Source organism: Mesoplodon bidens (assembly GCF_964165515.1).
Source record: "Mesoplodon bidens genome assembly, chromosome: Y".
In the NCBI taxonomy this organism is placed as follows: domain Eukaryota; kingdom Metazoa; phylum Chordata; class Mammalia; order Artiodactyla; family Ziphiidae; genus Mesoplodon; species Mesoplodon bidens.
In genome coordinates, this window is record NC_138180.1 from 17,159,029 (window position 1) to 17,184,269 (window position 25,241).

Genomic DNA, 25,241 nt, shown 5'->3' on the forward strand with positions numbered 1-25,241 from the left:
GGAGCACTCTGATGACTGGTGTCACGGTTCATTGTGATTACAGGTTTAATGGAGCATTGGGATGACAGTGGTCATGGAGAATTTTAATGACAAGAGTCTCGGCTCATTGTTTTGTCAGGTGTCATAGAGCATTGTGATGTCAGTGGGCATGGACCATTGTGATCAGAAGGTCACGGAGCATTGGGCTGATAATATTCAAGGAGTATTGTGATGACAGGTGTCATGGAACATTGTGATGACAAAGGAATGGAGCGTTATGATGACAATGGAATGGAGCATTGTGATGAGAAGACCATAGAGCCTTGGGATGAAATGTCTCATGGAACAATCTGATGAAAAAGGGCATGAAGCATTGTGATTACAGGGGTCTTGGAGCATTGTGATGACAAGGGCATGGAGCATTTTGATGAGAAGGCCATGGAGCTTTCTAATGACATGCTTCATGGTCTTTGTGATGACAAGGGCATGGAGCATTGTGATTGCAGGGTTCTTGGAGCCTTGTGATGAAAAGGGCATGGATCATTGTGATGAAAAATGCATGGAGCCTTGTCATGAGAAGGTTCAAGGAGCATACTGACGACAAGTGTCAGGGAGCATATTGATGACAAGTGTATTGAACATTGTGATAACAAAGGACATGGAGCATTGTGATGAGAAGACCATAGATAATTGTGATGACGAGTGTCACTAGGCGTTGTGATGACAAGTGTTATGGAACATTGTGATCACAAGCATTTGGAACATTCTGATGAGAGAGGTCATGGAGCATTTTGATTTCATTGTGATAACAAAAGCATGAAGCATTATGATGATTCAATGGTGCATTTTGATGACAGGGTTCATGGAATATTGAGATGAAAAGGGGCATGGAGCATTGTGATTACATGGGTGTTGGAGCATGGTGATGACAAGGGCATGGAGCACTGTGATGAGAAGGTCATGTAGGATTCTGATGACGTGCGTCATGGAGCTTTGTGATGACAAAGGCACGGAGGATTGTGATGAGAAGTCCACGGATAATGTTGATGACAAGTGTCATGGAGCGTTGTGATGACAAGTGTTATGGCACATTGTGATCACAAGGGTTTGGAGAATTGTGATGACAGAGGTCATGGAGCATTTTGATTTCATTTTGATGACAATAGCCTGAAGCATTATGATGATGGGCATGGTGCATTGTGATGACAGTGTTCATTGAGCATTGAGATGAAAAGGGGCATGGAGCTTTGTGATTACAGGTGTCTTGGAGCATTGTGATGACAAGGCTTTGGATCATTGTGATGACAAGGTCATGGATTATTGTGAAGACAGGTGTCAGGGAGTATTGTGATGACATATGTCAGTGTCCATTTTGATGACAATGACATGGAACATTGTGACGCCAAGTGTCATGGAGGATTGTGATGAAAAAAGTAATGGCATTGTGATGACCACGGCATGGAGCATTGTGATGACAAGGGCCATTGAGACTTTTGATGACAAGGTCGTGAAGCACTGTGATGCCAAGCGCACAGAGCTTTCAATGCAAGGGTTAAGAAGCATTGCGATGACAAGTGCATGGAGAATTGTGATGACAAGAGCATGTAACCTTGTGATGACAAGCTTCATGGAGCATTCAGATGAAAAGTGGCATGTAGCATTGTGATTACAGGGGTCTAGGAGCATTGTGATGACAAGGCCGTGGAATATTCTTATGAAATGCGTCATGGAGCTTTGTGATGACAAGTGCATGGAGCATTGAGTTTACAGGGATTTTGGAGAATTGGGATGACAGGGGTTATGGAACACTGTGATGTCAGGGGCCATGGAGCATTTTGATGACAAGTTTCCCAGATCATTGTGTTGTCATTGGTCATGGAGTGTTGAGGTGACAGGGGTCATGGAGCATTGTGATGAGAAGGTCATGGAGCATTGGGCTGAACATGTTCATGGAGTATTGTGATGACAGGATTCATGGAGAATTGTGATGACAAGGGAATGGAGCCTTGTGATGACAAGGTCCTGGAGCATTGTGAATAAAAGATCATGAAACCTTGTAATGAAAAATCTCATAGAACATTGTGATGAATAGGGGCGTGGATCATTGTGATTACAGTTGTCTTGGAGCATTGTGATGACAAGGGCATGGAGCATTGTGATGAGAAAGCCATGGAGAATTCTGATGGCCTGTGTCATGGAGCTTTGTGATGGCAAAGGCATGGAGAACTGTGATTACAGGGATCTAGGGAAATTGTGATGAAATGGGAATGGATCATTGTGATGAAAATGGCATGGAGACTTGACATGACAGTGTTCAAGCAGCATACTGACAACAAAGGCCATGGAGCATTGTGATGACAAGTGTATTGAGCATTGTGATGACAAAGGTCAAGGAGCATTTTGATGTGAAGCCAATGGATAACTGTGATGACGAGCATCATGGGGCAATCTGATGACAAGGGCATGGAACATTGTGATAACAAGGGTTCGGAGCATTGTGATGAGAGAGTTCATGGAGCATTTTGATTTCATTGTGATGACAATATCATGAAACATTATGGTGATGGTCATTGTGCATTGTGAAGACAATGTTCATGGAGCATTGAGATGAAAAGGGGCATGGAGCATTGTGATTACAGGGGTCTTCGAGCATTGTGATGGCAAGGGCATGGAGTATTGTGATGAGAAGGCAATGGAGCATTCTGATGACATGCATCATGGAGCTTCTGATGACAAGGACATGGATCATTGTGATTACAGTGTTCTTGGAGCATTGTGATGACAAGGGTGAAGGAGCCTTGTGATGACAATGTCGTGGAACACTGTGAGGTTAGAAGTCATGTAGCATTGTGATGACACGGGTCATGGAACATTGTGATGACAGGCATGAGGGTGTATTGTGATGACTAGTGATGGAACATTGTGATATCAGTGGTGAGAGAGCATTTTGAGGAGAAGTGCCTGGAGCATTGTGATGAAAATTTTTATGGAGCATTGTGATGACGAGGTTGTGGAGCATTGCGATGACAATAGCATTGCACATTGTGATGACATGGGTCATGGAGCATTGTGCTGACATGCCCATGGAGCATTGTGATGACAAGTTTCAGAGTGCATTGCGATGAAAAGTTCATGGAGCATAGTGGTGACAAAGGTCACAGAGCATTGTGATGATGAGGGCATGGACCATTTTGATGACAAAGATCATGAAGCATTGTGAAGACTGGAGTCACGGAAAATGTGATGACAAGGGTCATGGAGGATTGTGATGACAAGGGCATGGAGCATTGTTATGACAGGGGAATGGAGCATTGGTCTGACAATTTTCATGGATTATTGTGATGACAGTGGGCATAGCGCATTGTAATGATAAGACCATGGAACCTTGTGATGACAAGTTCATGGTGTATTGTGGAGAAAGTTTTCAGGGAGCATTGTGATGACATATGTCATGGTCCATTGTGATGATAATGGCAGGGAGCATTGTGATGCCAAGTGTCATGGAGGATTGTGATGACAAATGTAATGGAGTACTGTGATGCCAAGGGTCATGGAGCATTGTGATGCCAAGTGTCTTGGAGGATTGTGATGACAAAGTTAATGTAGCATTTTGATGACAAGGTGTTGGAGCATTGTGATGACAAGGGTCATGGTACGTTGTGATGACAAGTGCATTACAGGGGTCTTGGAGCATTTTGTTGAAAAGGGCATGGAACATTTTGATGAATAAGGCATGGAGCCTTGTCATGACAGGTTTCAAGGAGCATACTAACAGCAAGTGTTAGGGAGCATTGTGATGACAAGGGCCATTGGGAATTTTGATGACAATTTCATGAAGCATTTTGATGACAAGCGCAATAAGCTTACTCTGACAAGGGTCATGGAGAATTGTAATGACAAAAGCATGTAACATTGTGATGAGAAGTGTCATGGAGCATTGTGATGACAAGGACATGGAGAATTGTGATGGCAAGGGACGTGGAGCATTGTGATGACCAGGGCATGCAGCATTGTGATGGCAAGGCCGTGGAGCATGTTGATGAGAAGACCATGGACAATTGTGTTGACGAGCGTCATGGAGCACTGTAATGACAGGGGACATGGAGCATTGTGATGATAGGTGTCATGGATCTTTGTGATGAGAGTGGTCATGGAGCATTTTGATGTCAAGGTTCATGGAGCATTCTGAAGACAAGCTATGGAGTATTGTGATGACAATGGCTTGGAGCATTTTGATGAAAAAGGCATGGAGCATTGTGATGAATAATGCATGGTGCCTTATCATGACAGGGTTCATGTAGCAAACTGAGGACATGGGTCAGGGAGCATATTGATGACAAGTGTATTGAGCATTGTGATGACAATGGTCATGGATCATTGTGATGACAATGGCTTGGAGAATTTTGATGACAAGTATCATGGAGCGTTGTGATGACAAGTGTTATGGAACCTTGTCATGGCAAGGGTTTAGAGCATTGTGATGACAGAGGTCATGGATCATTTTGATTTCCAGGAGCAAGGAGCTTTGTGATGACAAGGGCATGAAGCAATGTGATCCCAAAGTTCATGGAGGATTTTGACGACAAGTGCATGGAGCATTGTGATGACAAGTTCAGGTAGCATTTTGAAAACAAAAGTCATGGAGCATTGTGATGACAAGAGCCATGGAAAACTGTGATGACAAGCGTCACGGAGCATTGTGATTATAGGCCTCATGGAGCATTGGGTTGAGAAGGGCATGGATCATTATGATGACCAGCGTCATGGAGCATTTTGATGACAAGAGTCCCTGATCATTTTGTTGTCAGTGGTAATGGAGCGTTGTGATGACTGTGGTCATGGAGCATTGTTATGACAGTGTCATGGAGCATTGTGATGAGAAGGTCATGTAACATTGGGCTGAAAATATTCATGGAGTATTTTGATGACAGGGGTCATGGAGCGTTGTGATGACTAGGGAAGGGAGCACTGTGATGACCAGGTCCTGGAGCATTGTGATGAGAAGGCCATGGATCCTTGTGATGACAAATCTCATGAAGCATTCTGATGAAATGGGGTCTGGAGCATTGTGATTATAGGGAGCTTGGAGCATCATGATGACAAGGCCATGGAACATTGTGATGAGAAGGCCATGCATCATTCTGATGACATGCATCATGGATCTTTGTTATGACAAGGGAAAGGAGCATTGTGATTACAGGGATTTTGGAGCATTGTGATGAAAAGGGCATTGATGATTGTGATGAAAACGGCATGGAGCCTTTTCATGACAGGTTTCAAGGAGCATACTGACGGAAAGTGTTAGAGAGCATTGTGATGACAAGTGTATTGAGCATTGTAATGACAAAGGTCATGGAGCATTGTGATGAGAAGGCCATGGATAACTGTGATGATGAGCGTCATGGGGCTTTGTGATGACAAGTATATGGAAGATTGTGATCACACGTGTTTGGAGCATTGTGATGACTGAAGTCATGGGGCATTTTGATTTCATTGTGTTGACAATATCATGAAGCATTATGATGATGGGCATGGTGAATTGTGATAACAGGGTTCGTGAAGCATTGAGATGAAAAGGGGCATGTACCATTGTGATTACAGGCGTCCTGGAGCATTGTGATGACATGGGCATGGAGCATTGTGAAGAGAATGCCATGGAGCCTTATGATGACATGTGCCATGAAGCTTTGTTATGACAAGGGCATGGAACATTGTGATTAGAGGCGTCTTGGATACTTGTGATGACAAGGGTCATGGAGCCTTGTGAGGACAAGGCCGTAAAACATTGTGATGGCAGGGGTCATGGAGCATTGTTATGACAGCGGTAATGGAGCATTGTGATGGCATGGGCATGAAACATTGGTCTGTAAAGTTTCATGGATTATTGTGATGAGAGTGAGCATGGAGCATTGTGATGACAAGGGCACGGAACACTGTGATACATGGGTCTTGGAGGATTGTAATGACAAGGGCATGGAGTATTGTGCTGAGAAAAGCATCAAACCTATTGATGAAAGTGTCATGGAGCTTTGTGATGACAAGTGCATGGAACAATATGATGAGAGTGTTCATGGAGCATTCTGATGACAATGGCATGGAGCATTGTGATGCCAAGGGTCAAGAAGCTTTGTGATGAAAAATGTCATGAAGTATTTTGATGACAAGGGTGTGGTGCATTGTGTTGAGAAGGACAGGGAGAATTGTGATGCCAGGGTTATTGAGCAATTTGATGAAATGGGTAATGGCTCATTTTGATGACAGTGGATATGGAACATTGTTGTGTCAGGGGTCATGGATCATTGCGATGCAAAGAGTCACGGATAATTTTGATGAGAGGGGTTATGGAACATTGTGTTCTCAGGGGTCCTGGAACTTTGGGAGGATAAGGGCATGCACCAGTGTGATGACGGGATCATGGAACATTGTGACGACAGGGGTGAGGGAGTATTGAGATCACTACTGATGGAACATTTTGATATCAGTAGTGAGAGAGCATTTTGATGAGAAGTGCACGGAACATTTTGATGACGGTTTATGGAGCATTGTGCCGACACGGTTGTTGAACATTGTGATGAGAATGCATGGCATATTGTGATGACATGGGTCATGGATCATTGTGCTTACAAGCGCAAGGAGCATTGGGATGACAAGGGTCATGGAGCATTGGGCTGACAAAGGCATGGGGCATTGTGATGACAAGTGTCACAGAGAATTGTGCTGAATAGTTCAAGGAGGATTGTGGTGACAAAGGTCACAGAACCTTGTGATGACGAGGGCATGGACCATTGTGATGACAATGGTTATGAAGCATAGTGCTGACTGGAGTCATGGTGCATTGTGATGAAATGGGTCATGAAGCATTTTGATGACAAGGGCATGGAGCATTGTGATGACAGGGGCATGGAGCATTGGTCTGTCAAGTTTCATGGATTATAGTGATGACAGTGGGCATGGCACTTTCTGATGACAAGGGCATGGAGCATTGTGATGACAAGGTCATGGAGTATTGTGAAGACACTTGTAAGGGAGCATTGTGATGACATATGTCATGGTCCATTGTGATGACAGTGGCATGGAGCATTGTGATGCCAAGTGTCATGGAGGATTGTGATGACAAAGGTAATGGAGCATTGTGATGACAAGGTCTTGGAGCATTGTAATGACAATGGCATGGCACATTGTGATGAGAAGATCATGGAGCATTCTGATGACACGCTCATGGAGCTTTGTGATGACAAGCACATGGAGCATTGTGATTACAGGGGTGTTGGAGCATTGTGATGGCAAGGGTCATGGAGCCTTGTGATAACAAGGCCGTGGAACTTTGAGATGGCAGGGATCATGGAGCATTGTTATGATAAGGGTAATGGAGCATTGTGATGACGTGGCCATGGAGCATTGGTCTGAAGATTTTCATGGATTATTGTGATGAGAGTGGGTCTGTAGAATTGTGATGACAAGGGAACGGAACACTGTGATACATGGGTCATGGAGGATTGTAATGACAAGGGCAAGGATCATTGTGATGAGAAGCGACCCGAGCCTTGTGATGACAAGCGTCAGGGAGCTTTGTGATGACAAGCGCATGCAGCAATATGATGAGAGGTTTCATGGAGCATTGTGATGACAATGGCATGGAGAATTGAGGAGCTAAATATCATGGAGCTTTGTGATGACAAATGTTGGAGCATTTTGATGACAAGGGCGTGGTGAATTGTGATGAGAAGGGCAGAGAGAATTGTGATGACCGGGTCATGGAACATTGAGATGAAAATTGTCCTTGAGCATTTTGATGACAGGGGTTATTGAACATTGTGATGTCAGGAGTCATGGAGCATTTTGATGATAAGGTCATGTAGCATTGCGTTGACAGGGGTCATGGAACATTGTGATGACAAGGTGAGGCTTTATTGTGATGACTAGTGATGGAACACTCTTATATCAGTGGTGAGAGAGGATTTTGATGATAAGTGCATGGAGCATTGTGATGACAAGGTTTATGGAGCATTGTGATGACAATGTTGTACAGCATTATGATGACAAGCGCATGGCACTTTGTGATGACATGTATCATGGAACATTGTGCTGACAATTGCATAGACCATTGTGATGACAAGTGTCATGGAGCATTTTGCTGACAATGGCATGGAGCATTGTGATGACAAAGTCAGAGAACACTGTGATGAGAAGTTCATAGAGCATTGTGGCGACAAATGTCACAGAGCCTTGTGATGAAGAGGGCATGGACAATTGTGATGAAAAATGACATGAAGCTTTGTGATGACTGGAGTCACGGAGAATTTTAATAAAAGAGGTCATGGAGCATTGTGATGACAAGCACATGGAGTATTGTGATGACAGGGGCATGGAGGATTGGTTGGACAATTTTCTTGGATTACTTTGTTGACAGTAAGCATGGTGCATTGTGATGACAAGGGCATGGAGCACTGTAATGACAAAGTCCTGGAGTACAGTGTAGAGAGGTGTCAGGGAGCATTGTGATGACATATATCATGGTCCATTGTGATGACAATGGCATGGAGCATTGTAATGCCACTTGTCATGGAGGATTGTGATGACAAAGGTAATGGAGCATTGTGATGACAAGGGCTTAGAGAATTGTGATGAAATGGGCATGGAGCATTGTAGTGACAGGGGCATGGATCTTTGGCCTGACACGTTTCATAGATTATTGTGATGACAGTGGGCATGGTATATTGTGATGAAAAGGGCATGGAGCACTGTGAGGACAAGGTCATGGAGTATTGTGTAGAGAGGTGTCAAGGAGCATTGTGAGACATATATCATGGTCCACTGTAATGAAATTGTCATGGTGCATTGTGATGCCAGGTGTCATGGAGGATTGTGATGACAATGGTAATGGAGCATTGTGATAAAAAGGGCTTGGAGCATTGGGATGACAAGGCAAGGAGCATTGTGATGACAGTGTCATGGAACATTGGTCTGAAAAGTTTCATGGATTATTTTGATGACAGCAGGCATGGCACATTGTGAGGATAAGGACATGGAGCATTGCGATGAAAAGGTCATGGAATATTTTGAAGCGAGTTGTCAGGGAGCATTGTGATGACATATGTCATGGTCCATTGTAATGACAATGGCATGGAGCATTGTGAGGCCAAGTGCCATAGAGGATTGTTATGACAAAGTTAATGGAGCATTGTGATGACAAGGGCTTGGAGCATTGTGATGGCAAGGGTCATGGAGCATTGTGATTACAAGGGCATGGAACATTGTGATGAAATGGGCCATTGAAAATTTTATTGACAAAATCATGAAGCATTGTGATGACAAAGCACATGGAGCTTGCTATGACAGGGGTAATGGAGCATTGCGATGATAAGTGCATGAAAAATTGTGAGGACAAGAGCATGTAACATTTTGATGAGATGTGTCATGGAGCATTGTGATGACAAGGGACATGGAGCATTGTGATGACAAGGGAATGGAGCAATGTGATGGCAAGACTGTGGAGCATTGTGATGAGAAGACCATGGAAAATTGTTATGACAGCGTCATGGAGCACTGTAATGACAAGGGGCATGGAGCATTGCGAGGACAGGTGTCATGGAGAATAGTGATGACAGTTGTCATGGAGCATTGTGATGCCAAGGGTCATGGAGCACTCTGATGACAAGCTTGTGGAGTATTGTGATGACAATGGCATGGAGCATTTTGATGACAAGGACAAGGAGCATTGTGATGACAAGTGTCAGCGAGCATTGTGAATAAAAATTCATGGAGCATTGTGGTGACAAAGGTCACAGAGCCTTGTGTTGACGAAGACATGGACCATTGTGATGATAAAGGTCATGAAGCATTGTGATGACTGGAATCATGGACCATTATGATGTCAGGGTCATGAAGCATTGAGATGACAAGGGCATGGAGCATTGTGATGACAGGGGTCAGGGAGCATTGTGATGACAAGGGTCTTGGAGCATTCTGATAACAAGCTTGTGGAGTATTGTGATGGCAATAGCATGGATCATTGTGATGAAAAATGCATGGAGCCTTTTCATGAAAAATTTCATGGATTATTCAGATGACAGGTGTCATGGAGCACTGTGATGAATGGGGTCATGGAGCATTGTGATGACAAGGGTCATGGAGCATTGTGATGACTAGGGTATGGAGTATTGTGATGACACACATCATGGAGCATTGTGATGAAAAGTATTATGGAACATTGTGATCACAAGACTTTGGAGCATTGTGATGACAGAGGTCATGGATCATTTTGATTTCAAGGAGCAAGGAACATTGTGATGACAAGTGTATGAAGCAATGTGACCCCAAGGTTCATGGAAGATTTTGATGACAAGCGCATGGAGCATTGTGATGACAAAGTCATGTAGCATTTTGCTGACAAAGGCTTGGAGCATTGTGATGACAAGCGTCATGGAGGACAGTGATGACAAGCATCATGGAACATTGTGAATACACGGGTCATGGAGCATTGGGATGACAAGGGCATGGATCATTGTGACGAGTAGTGTCATGGAGCATTTTGATGACAGGAGCCCCGAATTATTGTGTTGTCAGGGGTCATGGAGCTTTGTGATGACAGTGGTCATGCAGCATTGTGATGACAGTTGTTATGGAGCATTGTGATGACAAGGTCATGGAGCATTGGGCACAACATATTCATGGAGTATTGTGATGAATGGGGTCATGGAGATTTGTGATAACAAGGGAATGGAGCATTTTGATGACAACGTTCTGGAGCATTGTGATGAGAAGATCATTGAGACTTTTGATGACATTTCTCTTGGAGTACTTTGATGAAAAGGGGCATAGAGCACTGTGTTGACAAGGGCATGGAGCATTCTGTTTAGAATGCCATGGATCATTCTGATATCATGCCTCATGTAGCTTTGTAATGACAAGGACATGGAGTATTGTGATTACAGGTTTCAAGGAGCATATTGATGACAAGTATCAGGGAGCATTGTGATGAAAACTCTATTGAACATTGTGATGACAATGGTCATGGAGAATTGTGATGAGAAGCCCATGGATAATTGTGATGATGAGCGTCATGTGGCATTGTGATGACAGTGTTTTCGAACATTGTGTTCACAAGAGTTGGGAACATTGTGATGACAAGGTCACGGAGTATTATGAAGACAGGTGTCAGGGAGCATTGTGATGACATATGTCATGGTCCATTGTGAAGACAGTGGCATGGATCATTGTGATGCCAAGTGTTATGAAGGATTGTGATGACAATGGTAATGGAGCATTGTGATGACAAGGTCTTGGAGCATTGTGATAACAAGAGAATGGAGCATTGTGATGAGAAGGCTATGGAGCATTATGATAAAATGTGTCATGTAGCTTTGTGATGACAAGCACATGGAGCATTGTAATGACATGGTTCATGGAGCCTTGTGATGACAAGACCGTGGAACATTGTGATGGCAGGTGTCATGAAGCATTGTTATGACATGGGTAATGGAGCATTGTGATGACAAGGGCTTAGAGCATTTTGATGACAAGGACATGGAGCATTGTGATGACAATGACATGGAGCATTGTGATGAGAAGGACATGAAGCATTCTGCTGACATGCGTCATGGAGCTTTGAGATGGCAAGCACATGGAGCATTGGGATTATAGGGGTCTTGGAGCATTGTGATGACATAGGTCATGGAGCCTTGGGATGACAGGACCGTGGAAAATAGTGATTGCAGGGGTCATGGCGCATTGTTATGACAGGGGTAATGGAGCATTGTGATGACCTGGGCAAGCAAGGTTGGTCTGAAATTTTTCATGGATTATTGGGATGAGAGTTGGCCTGGAGCATTGTGATGACAAGGACACGGAACACTGTGATAAATGGGTCATGGAGGATTGTAATGACTAGGGCATGAATCATTGTGATGAGAAGGGCATCAAGCATCGTGATGGCAAAGGTCATGGAGCTTTCTGATGACAAGGCCTTTGAGCAATGTGACGCCAAATGTCATCGAGAATTTTGATGACAAATGGAGGAGCATTTTCATGACAAGTGCGTGGTTAATTGTTAAGAGAAGGGCAGGGAGGATTGTGATGACAGGGTCATGGAGCAATTTGATGAAAAGTGTCATGGAATATTTTGGTGACAGGTGTTATGGAACATTGTGATGTCAGGTTTCATGGAGCATTCAGATGAAAAGGGTCATGGAGCATTTTGATGACAGAGGTTATGGAACATTGTGATGTCATCGGTCATGGAGCATTTTGATGATAAGGTCATGTGGCATTGCGATGACAGGGGTCATGGAACATTGTGATGACAGGGATGAGGGAGTATTGTGATGACTAGTGATGGAACACTCTGATATCAGTGGTGAGTGAGAATTTTGATAAGTGCATGGAGCATTGTGATGACAAGTTTTAAGGAGCATTGTGATGACAAGGCTTATGGAGCATTGTGATGACAAGGTTGTGCAGCATTATGATGACAAGCGCATGGCACATTTTGATGACATGTGTCATGGAGCATTGTGCTGACAAGTGCATAGACCATTGTGATGACAAGGGTCATGGAGCATTGTGCTGACAAAGGCCTGGAACATTGTGATGACAAGAGTCAGAGAGCATTGTGATGAGAACTTCATGGAGCATTGTGGTGAGAAAAGTCACAGAGCCTTGTGATGACGAGTGCATGGACAATTGTGATGACAAATGTCATGAAGCATTGTGATGACTGGAGTCAAGGAGAATTTTCATAAAAGCGGTCATGGAGCATTGTGATGACAAGGACATGGAGCATTGTGGTAACAGGGGCATGGACAATGGGTCTGACGATTTTCATGGATTATTGTGATGACAGTGGTCATGGCACATTGTGATGACAAGGGCATGGAGCACTGTGATAACAAGGTCAAGGAGTATTGTGTAGAGAGGTGTCAGGGAGAATTGTGATGACATATATCATGGACCATTGTGATGAGAATGGCGTGGAGCATTGTGATGCCAAGTGTCATGGAGGACTGTGATGACAAAGGTAATGGAGCATTCTGATTACAAGGGCATGGAGCATTGTGATGACAAGGGCCTTTGAAAATTTTAATGAAAACTTCGGGAAGCATTGGGATGAAAAAGCACATGGAACTTGCCGTGACAGGGGTCATGGAGCACTGCGATGAGAAGTGCATGGAAAATTGTGATGACAAGAGCCTATAACATCGTGATGAGAAGTGTCATGGAGCATTGTGATGAAAAGAGCGTGGAGAATTGTGATGACAGGGGATATGGAACATTGTGATGACCAGGGCATGGAGCATGGTGATGGCAAGACCGTGGAGCATTGTGATGAGAAGACCATGGATCATTGTGATGAGGAGCGTAATGGAGCACTGTAATGACAAGGGACATTGAGCATTGTGAGGACAGGTGTCATGGATCATTGTGATGACAGGGGTCAGGGATCACTGTGATGACAAGTGTCATCGAGCATTCTGAAGACAATCTTGTGGAGTAATGTGATGACAATTGTATGGAGCATTGTGATGACAAGGGCATGGAGCACTGTGATGACAAGGTCATGGAGTTTTGTGAAAACAGTTGTCAGGGAGCATTTTGATGAAATATGTCATGGTCCATTGTGATGAAAATGGCATTGAGCATTGTGAGGCCAAGTGTCATGGAGGATTGTGATGACAGAGGTAATGGAGCATTGTGATGACAAGGGTCATCGAGCATTGTGATGAAAAGGGCATGGAGCGTTGTGATGAAAAAGGCATGGAGCTATTTCATGTCAGATTTCAAGGAGACTTCTCACAAGTGTCAGGGAGCATGGTGATGACAAGTGTATTGAGCATTGTGATGACAAAGATCATGGAGCATTGTGATGACTGGGGCCTGGGATATTGTGATGACAGGCATCATGGAGCGTTGTGATGACAAGTGTCATGGAGCATTGCGATGACAATGGCATGCAGCATAGTTTTGAGAACGCCATGGAGCATTCTGATGATATGTGTCATAGATCATTGTGATGACATATGTCCGATTCATTGTGATGACAGTGGCATGGAGCATTGTGATGCCAAGTGTCATGGAGGATTGTGATGTCAAAGGTAATGGAGCATTGTGATGACAAGTGATTGGAACATTCTGATGACAAGGGTCATCAAGCATTGTGATGACAATGGCATGGAGCACTGTGATGAAAAGGGCATGGAGCATTGTGATGAAAAAGGAATGGTGCTATTTTATGACAGCGTCCAAGGAGACTTCCGACAATTGTCAGGAGGCATTTTGATGACAAGTGTATTGAGCATTGTGATGACACAGGTCATGGAGCATTGTGATGACAAAGACATTGAATATTGTGATGACAGGCATCATGGAGCGTTGTGGTGACAAGGGTAATGGAGCTTTCTGATGACAATGACTGTGAGCATAGTGTTGAGAATGCCATGGAGCATTCTGTTGACATGTGTCATGGAGATTTGTGATGACAATGGCATGGAGCATTGTAATTACAGGGGTCTGGGAAACTTATGATGAAAAGGACATGGATCAATGTGATGAAAAATGCATGGAACTTTGTCTGACAGGATTCAAGGAGCATAATGATGACAAGTATCAGGGAGCATTGTGATGACAACCCTATTGAGCATTGTGATGACAAAGGTCACGGAGCATTGAGATGAGAAGACCATGGATAATAGTGATGATGAGAGTCATGGGGTGTTGTGATGACAAGTGTTATGTAACATTGTGATCACAAAGTTTTGGAGTATTGTGATGATAAGGTCATGGAGTATTGTGAAGAGAGGTGTCAGGGAGCATTGTGATACCAAGTGTCATGGAGGATTGTTATGACAAAGGTAATGGAGCATTGTGATGACAAGGGATTAGGGCCTTTTGATGACAAGGACATGGAACATTGTGATGACAATGACATGGAGCATTGTGATGAGAAGGACATGAAGCATTCCGCTGACATGCGTCATGGAGCTTTGTGATGACAAGTGCATGGAGATTTGTGTTTACAGGGGTATTGGAACATTGTGATGACATAGGTCATGGAGTCTTGTGATGACAAGGCAGTGGAACATTGTGATTGCAGGTGTAATGGAGCATTGTTATGACAGGGCCAGTGGAGCATTGTGATGACCGGGGCATGCAGCATTGGTCTGAAAATTTTCATGGATTATTGTGAAGAGAGTTGGCCTGGAGCATTGTGATGACAAGGGAATGGAGCATTGTGATGACAATGTCCTGGAGCATCGTGATGAGAAGACCATTGAGCCTTGTGATGACAAGTCTGATGGAGCTCTTTCATGAAAAGGGGCTTGGAGCATTGTGATTACAGGGGTTGGAGCATTGTGATGAAAAGGGCATGGATCATTGTGATGAAAAAGGCATGGAGGCTTGTCATGTCTGGTTTCAAGGATCTTAATGATGACAAGTATCAGGGAGCATTGTGATGACAACTCTATTGAGCATTGTGATGACAAAAGTCATGGAGCATTGTGATGAGAAGACCACGGATAATGGTGATGACGAGCGTCATGAGGCGTTGTGATGACAAGTGTTATGGAACATTGTGATCACAAGGGTTTGGAGCATTGTGATGACAAGGTCATGGAGTATTGTGAAGACACGTGTCAGGGAGCATTGTGATGACATATGTCATGGACAATTGTGATGACAGTGGCATGGAGCATTGTGATGCCAAGTGTCATGGAGGATTGTGATGACAAAGGTAATGGAGCATTGTGATGACAAGGTCTTGGAGCACTGTGTTGACAAGTGCATGGAGCATTTTGATGAGAAAGACATGGTGCATTCTGATGAAATTCATCATGGTGCATTGTGATGAAAAGCACATGGAGCATTGTGATTACAGGGGTCTTGGAGCATTTTGATGATATGGGTCATCGAGCCTTGTAATGACAATGCCGTGGAACATTGAGATGGCAGGGTTCATGGAGCATTGTTATGACAGGGGTAATGGAGCCTTGTGATGAGCTGGGCATGCAGCAGTGCTCTGAAAATTTTCATTAATTATGGAGAAGAGAGTGGGCCTGGAGTATTGTGATGACAAAGGCAAGGAACACTGGGATACATGGGTCATGGAGGATTGTAATGACAAGGGCATGGATCAGTGTGATGAGAAGGGCATCGAGCATTGTGATGACTAGCGTCATGGAGCATTGCAATGCCAATGGCATGGAGCATTGTGATGCCAAGTGTCATGGAGCTTTGCGATGGCAAATGTTGGAGCATTTTGATGACAATGGCAAGGTGCATTGTGATGAGAAGGACAGGGAGCAATGTGATGACAAGGTTTATGGAGCATTGTGATGACAAGTTTGTTCAGCATTATGATGACAAACACATGGCACATTTTGATGACATGGGTCATGGAGCATTGTGCTGACAAGTGCATAGACCATTGTGATGACAAGCGTCATGGATTATTGAGATGACAAAGTCATGGAGCATTGTTATGACAAGGATCAGAGAGCTTTGAGATGAGAAGTACATGGAGCATGGTGGTGACAAAAGTCACAGAGCCTTGTGATGACGAGGGCATGGAAAATTGCGATGGCAAATGTCATGAAGCATTGTGATGACTGGAGTCAAGGAGAATTTTCATAACAGAGGTCATGGAGTATTGTGATGACAAGGGCATGGAGTATTGTGATGACAGGGGCATGGAGCATTGGTCTGACAATTTTCATGGATTATTGTGAAGACAGTGGGCATGGCGCACTGTGATGACAAGGGCATGGAGCACTGTGATGAAAAGGTCATGGAGTATAGTGTAGAGAGGTGTCAGGGAGAATTGTGATGACATATATCATGGTCCATTGTGATGACAATGGCATGGAGCATTTTGATGCCAAGTGACATGGAGGATTGTGATGACAATGGTATATGGAGCATTGGGCTGACAAGGGCTTGGAGCATTGTGATGTCAAGGGCATAGAGCATTGTGGTGACAGGGGCATGAAGCATTGGCCTGACAAGTTTCATGGATTATTGTGATGACAGTGCGCATGGCGCATTGTGATGACTAGGGCATGGAACACTGTGATGACAAGGTCATGAAATATTGAGTAGAGAATTGTCAGGGAGCATTATGATGCCATATATCATGTTTCATTGTGATGACAATGGCATGGAGCATTGTGATGCCAAGTGTCATGGAGGATTGTGTTGATAAAAGTAATGGAGCATTGTGATGACAAGGGCTTGGAGCATTGTGATGACAAGGACATGGGCCATTTTGTTGAGAATGCCATGGATCATTGTGGTGACATGCGTGATGGAGCTTTGTTATGACAAGGGAAAGGAGCATTGTGCTTACAATATTCAAGCGCATAATGACGGCATGTATCTGGGAGCATTGTGTTGACAAATCTATTGAGCATTGTGATGAAAAATTCATGAAGCATTGTGATGAGAAGACCATGGATAATTGTGATGATGAACGTCATGGGGCGTTGTGATGACAAGTGTTATGGAACATTGTGATGACAAGGGTTTGGAGCTTTGTGATGACAAGGTCATGGAGTATTGTGAAGGCAGGTGTCAGTGAGCATTGTGATGACATATGTCATGGTCCACTGTGATGACAGTGTCATAGAGCATTGTCATGCCAAGTGTCATGGAGGATTGTGATGACAAAGATAATGGAGCATTGTGATGACAAGGTCTTGGAAAATTGTGATGACAAGGGCATGGAGCGTTGTGATGAGAATGATATGGAGCATTCTAATGACATGTGTCATGGAGCTATGAGATGACAAGCGCATGGAGCATTGTTATTAGAGGGGTCTTGGAGCATTGTGACGACATGGGTCATGGAGCCTTGTGATGACAAGGCCTTGGAACATTTTGATGGCAGGGGACATGGAACATTTTCATGACATAGTTAATGGAGCATTGTGATATCCTGGGCATGGAGCGTTTTTCTGAAAATTTTCATGGATTATTGTGATGAGAGTGGGCCTGCAGGATTGTGATGACAAAAGCAAGGAACACTGTCGTACATGGGTCATGGATGATTTTAATGACAAGGGCATGGACCATTGTGAGAGAAAGTCATCGAGCATTGTGATGACAAGCGTCACGGAGCCCTGTGATGACAAGGGCAGGGAGCAATGTGATGAGAGGTTACATGGAGCGTTGCGATGACAATGGCATGGAGCATTGTGATGCCAAGTGTGATGGAGATTTTTGATGACAAATATTGGATCATTTTGATGACAATGGCGTGGTGCATTGTGATGAGAAGAACAGGGAGCATTGTGATGACAGGGTGATGCAAGATTGAGATGAAAAGGGTCATGGATCATTTTGATGAATTGGGTTATGGGACATTGTGATGTCAAGGGTCATGGAGCATTTTGATGCTAAAGTCATGTAGCATTGCGATGACAGGGTTCATGGAACATTGTGATAACAGGGATGAGGGAGTATTGTGATGACAAGTGATGGAACAGTCTGACATCAGTGGTGAGAGAGAATTTTGATGAGAAGCGCATGGATCATTGTGATTACAAGTTTTAAGGAGCATTGTGATGACAAGGCTTTTGGAGCATTGTGATGACAAGGTTGTGTAGCATTAAGATGACAAGCGCATGACACATTTTGATGGCATGTGCCATGGAGCATTGTGCTGACAAGTGCATACACCATTGTGATGACAAGGGTCATGGAGCATTGTGCTGACAAAGGCATGGAACATTGTGATGACAAGGATCAGAGAGCATTGTGATGAGAACTTCATGGAGCATTGTGGTGAGAAAAGTCACAGAGCCTTGTGATGTCGAGGGCATGGACAACTGTGATGACAAATGTCATGAAGCATTGTGATGACTGGAGTCAAGGAGAATTTTCATAAAAGAGGTCATGGAGCATTGTGATGACAAGGGCATGGAGCATTGTGGTGACAGGGGCATGGACAATGGGTCTGACCATTTTCATGGATTATTGTGATGACAGTGGTCATGGCACATTGTGATGACAAGGGCATGGAGCACTGGGATAACAAGGTCATGGAGTATTGTGTAGAGAGGTGTCAGGGAGCATTGTGATGACAATGGCGTGGAGCATCTTGATGCCAAGTGTCATGGAGGATTGTGATGACAAAGGTAACGGCACATTCTGATTACAAGGGCATGGAGCATTGTGATGACAAGGGCCATTGAAAATTTTAATGACCACTTCGGGAGGCATTGGGATGACAAAGCGCATGGAGCTTGCTATGACAGGGGTCATGGAGCATTGCGATGACAAGTGCATGGAAACTTGTGATGACAAGAGCCTGTATCATTGTGATGAGAACTGTCATGGAGCATTGTGATGAAAAGAACGTGGAGAATTGTGATGACAGGGGACATGGAACATTGTGATGACCAGGGCATGGAGCATTGTGATGGCAAGACCGTGGAGCATTGTGATGAGAAGATCATGGATAATTGTGATGAAGAGCGTCATGGAGCACTGTAATGACAAGGGGCATTGAGCATTGTTAGGACAGGTGTCATGGAGCATTGTGATGGCAGGGGTCATGGAGCATTGTGATGCCAAGCGTCATCGAGCATTCTGATCACAGACTTGTGGAGTATTATGATGACAATGTATGGAGCATTGTGATGACAAGGGCATTGAGCACGGTGATGTCAAGGTCATGGAATTTTGTGAAAACAGTTGTCAGGGAGCATTTTGATGAAATATGTCATGGCCCATTGTGATGACAATGGCATGGAGCATTGTGAGGCCAAGTGTCATGGAGGATTGTGATGACAGAGGTAATGGAGCATTGTGATGACAAGGGTTTGGAGCATTGTGATGACAAGGGTCATCGAGCATTGTGATGAAAAGGGCATGAAGCATTGTGATGAAAAAGGCATGGAGCTATTTCATGACAGATTTCAAGGAGACTTCTGACCATTGTCAGGGAGCATGGTAATGTCAAGTGTATTGAGCATTGTGATGACAATGTTCATGCAGCACTGCGATGACAGGGGCCTGTGATATTGTGATGACAGGCATCCTGGAGCGTTGTGATGACAAGTGTCATGGAGCATTGTGATGACAATGGCATGCAGCATTGTGTTGAGAACGCCATGGAGCATTCTGATGATATGCGTCATAGATCACTGTGATGACATATGTCCGGTTCATTGTGATGACAATGGCATGGAGCATTGTGATGCTAAGTGTCATGGAGGATTGTGATGACAAAGGTAATGGAGCATTGTGATGACAAGTGACTGGAGCATTCTGATGAGAAGGGTCATCAAGCATTGTGATGACAATGGCATGGAGCACTGTGATGAAAAGGGCATGGAGCACTGTGATGAAAAAGGAATGGAGCTATTTTATAATAGAGTTCAAGGAGACTTCTGACAGTTGTCAGCAGGCATTTTGATGACAAGTGTATTGAGCATTGTGATGACACAGGTCATGGAGCATTGTGATGACAAGGGCATGGAATATTGTGATGACAGACAACATGGTGCATTGTGATGACAAGGGTAATGGAACATCCTGATGACAATGACATTGAGCATAGTGTTGAGAATGCCATGGAGCATTCTGATGACATGCGTCAAGGAGATTTGTGATGACAAGTTCATGGAGCATTGTAATTACAGGGGTCTGGGAACCTTGTGATGAAAAGGGCATGGATCATTGTGATGAAAAAGGCATGGAGCCTTGTCATGCCAGGATTCAAGGAGCATAATGACAACAAGTATCAGGGAGCATTGTGATGACAACACTATTGAGCATTGTGATGACAAAGATCATGGAGCATTGAGATGAGAAGTCCATGGATAATTGTGATGATGAGCGTCATGGGGCGTTGTGATGACAAGTATTATGGAACATTGTGATCACAAGGTTTTGGAGTATTGAGATGACAAGGTCATCGAGTATTGTGAAGACAGGTGTCAGGGAGCATTGTGACGCCAAGTGTCATGGAGGATTGTGATGACAAAGGTAATGGAGCATTGTGATGACAAGGGCTTGGAGCATTTTGATGACAAGGACATGGAACATTGTGATGACAATGACATGGAGCTTTGTGATGAGAAGGACATGAAGCATTCTGCTGACATGCGTCATTGAACTTTGTGATGACAAGGGCATGGAGCATTGTGATTACAGGGGTCTTGGAGCATTTTGATGACATAGGTCATGGAGTCTTGTGATGACAAGAAGTGGAACATTGTGATTGCAGGGGTCATGGAGCATTGTTATGACAGGGGTAATGGAGCATTGTGATGACCTGGGCATGTATCATTAGTCTGAAAATTTTCATGGATTATTGTGATGAGAGTTGGCCTGGAGCATTGTGATGACAAGGGAATGGAGCATTGTGATGACAATGTCCTGGAGCATCGTGATGAGAAGACCATTGAGCCTTGTGATGACAAGTCTCATGGAGCTCTTTCATGAAAAGGGGCATGGAGCATTGTGATTACAGGGGTTGGAGCATTGTGATGACAAGGGCATGGAGCATTGTGTTGAGAATGCAAAGGATCATTCTGATGGCATGTGTCATGGAGCTTTGTGATGACAAAGGCATGGAGCATTGTGATTACAGGGTTCTTGGAGCGTTGTGATGAAAAGGGCATGGATCATTGTGATGAAAAAGGCATGGAGCCTTGTCATGACTGGTTTCAAGGAGCTTAATGACGACAAGTATCAGGGAGCATTGTGATGACAACTCTATTGAGCACTGTGATGACAAAAGTCATGGAGCATTGTGATGAGAAGACCATGGATAATTGTGATGATGAGCGTCATGGGGCGTTGTGATGACAAGTGTTATGGAACATTGTGATCACAAGGGTTTGGAGCATTGTGATGACAAGGTCATGGAGTATTGTGAAGACAGGTGTCAGGGAGCATTGTGATGACATATGTCATGGACAATTGTGATGACAGTGGCAAGGAGCATTGTGATGCCAAGTGTCATGGAGGATTGTGATGACAAAGGTAATGGAGCATTGTTATGACAAGGTCTTGGAGCATTGTGATGACAAGAGCATGGAGCATTTTGATGAGAAAGACATGGAGCATTCTGATGACATGCATCATGGTGCATTGTGATGACAAGCACATGGAGCATTGTGATTACAGGGGTCTTGGAGCACTTTGATGATATGGGTCATCGAGCCTTGTAATGACAATGCCATGGAACATTGTGATGGCAGGGTTCATGGAGCATTGTTATGACAGGGGTAATGGAGCCTTGTGATGAGCTGGGCATGCAGCACTGCTCTGAAAATTTTCATGAATTATTGTGAAGAGAGTGGGCCTGGAGTATTGTGATGACAAAGGCCAGGAACACTGTGATACATTGGTCATGGAGGATTGTAATGACAAGGGCATGGATCAGTGTGATGAGAAGGGCATCGAGCATTGTGATGACTAGCGTCATGGAGCATTGCAATGCCAATGGCATGGAGCATTGTGATGCCAAGTGTCATGGAGCTTTGTGATGGCAAATGTTGGAGCATTTTGATGACAAGGGCAAGGTGCATTGTGATGAGAAGGGCATTGAGCAATGTGATGACAAGGTTTATGGAGCATTGTGATGACAAGGCTGTTCAGCATTATGATGACAAACGCATGGAACATTTTGATGACATGGGTCATGGAGCATTGTGCTGACAAGTGCATGGACAATTGTGATGACAAGCGTCATGTATTATTGAGATGACAAAGTCATGGGGCATTGTTATGACAAGGATCAGAGAGCTTTGAGATGAGAAGTACATGGAGCATTGTGGTGACAAAAGTCACAGAGCCTTGTGATGACTAGGGCATGGAAAATTGCGATGGCAAATGTCATGAAGCATTGTGATGACTGGAGTCAAGGAGAATTTTCATAACAGAGGTCATGGAGCATTGTGATGACAAGGGCATGGAATATTGTGATGACAGGGGCATGGAGCATTGGTCTGACAATTTTCATGGATTATTGTGATGACAGTGGGCATGGTGCATTGTGATGTCAATGTCATGGAGCACTGTGATGAAAAGGTCATGGAGTATAGTGTAGAGCGGTGTCAGGGAGAATTGTGATGACATATATCATGGTCCATTGTGATGACAATGGCATGGAGCCTTTTGATGCCAAGTGACATGGAGGATTGTGATGACAATGGTAATGGAGCATTGGGCTGACAAGGGCTTGGAGCATTGTGATGTCAAGGGCATAGAGCATTGTGGTGACAGGGGCATGGAGCATTGGCCTGAAAGTTTCATGGATTATTGTGATGACAGTGCACATGGCGCATTGTGATGACTAGGGCATGGAGCACTGTGATGAAAAGGTCATGAAGTATTGAGTAGAGAGTTGTCAGGGAGCATTGTGATGACATATATCATGGTTCATTGTGATGACAATGACATGGAGCATTGTGATGCCAATGTTCATGGAGGATTGTGTTGATAAAAGTAATGGAGCATTGTGATGGCAAGGGCTTGGAGCATTGTGATGACAAGGACATGGGCCATTGTGTTGAGAATGCCATGGATCATTGTGGTGACATGCGTGATGGAGCTCTGTTATGACAAAGGCATGGAGCATTGTGCTTACAGTATTCAAGAGCATAATGACGGCAAGTATCTGGGAGCATTGTGATGACAACTCTATTCAGCATTGTGATGAAAAAGTCATGGAGCATTGTGATGAGAAGACCATGGATAATTGTGATGATGAACGTCATGGGGCGTTGTGATGACAAGTGTTATGGAACATTGTGATGACAAGGTTTTGGAGCATTGGGATGACAAGGTCATGGAGTATTGTAAAGACAGGTGTCAGGGAGCATTGTGATGACATATGTCATGGTCCACTGTGATGACAGTGTCATGGAGCATTGTGATGCCAAGTGTCATGGAGGATTTTGATGACAAAGATAATGGAGCATTGTGATGACAAAGTCTTGGAACATTGTGATATCAAGGGCATGGAGCATTGTGATGAGAATGATATGGAGCATTCTAGTGACAAGTGTCATGGAGCTATGAGATGACAAGGGCATGGAGCATTGTTATTACAGGGGTCTTGGAGCATTGTGATGACATGGGTCTTGGAGCCTTGTGATGACAAGGCCTTAGAACATTGTGATGGCAGGGGACATGGAACATTTTTATGACATAGTTAATGGAGCATTGTGATGTCCTGGGCATGGAGCGTTTTTCTGAAAATTTTCATGGATTATTGTGATGAGAGTGGGCCTGCAGGATTGTGATGACAAAGGAAAGGAACACTGTCGTACATGGGTCATGGATGATTTTAATGACAAGGGCATGGACCATTGTGAGGAGAAGGTCATCGAGCATTGTGATCACAAGCCTCACGGAGCCCTGTGATGACAAGGGCATGGAGCAATGTGATGAGAGTTTACATGGAGCATTGCGATGACAATGGCATGGAGCATTGTGATGCGAAGTATGATGGAGATTTTTGATGACAAATATTGGAGCATTTTGATGACAAGGGCGTGGTGCATTGTGATGAGAAGAACAGGGAGCATTGTGATGACAGGGTCATGCAAGATTGAGATGAAAAGGGTCATGGAGCATTTTGATGACTTGGGTTATGGAACATTGTGATGTCAAGGGTCATGGAGCATTTTGATGCTAGGGTCATGTAGTATTGCGATGACAGGGGTCATGGAACCTTTTGATGACAGGGATGGAGGAGTATTGTGATGACTAGTGATGGAACACTCTGATATCATTGGTGAGAGAGAATTTTGATGAGAAGTGCATGGAGCATTGTGATGACAAATTTTAAGGAGCATTGTGATGACAAGGCTTATGGAGCATTGTGATGACAAGGTTGTGCAGCATTATGATGACAAGCGCATGGCACATTTTGATGATATGTGTCATGGAGCATTGTGCTGACAAGTGCATAGACCATTGTGATGATAAGGGTCATGGAGCATTGTGCTGACAAAGGCATGTGACATTGTGATGACAAGGATCAGAGAGCATTGTGATGAGAACTTCATGGAGCATTGTGGTGAGAAAAGTCACAGAGCCTTGTGATGTCGAGGGCATGGACAATTGTGATGACAAATGTCATGAAGCATTGTGATGACTGGAGTCAAGGAGAATTTTCATAAAAGAGGTCATGGAGCATTGTGATGACAAGGGCATGGAGCATTGTGATGAGAAGTGTCATTTAGCACTGTGATGAAAAGAACGTCTAGAATTGTGATGACATGGGACATGGAACATTGTGATGACCAGGG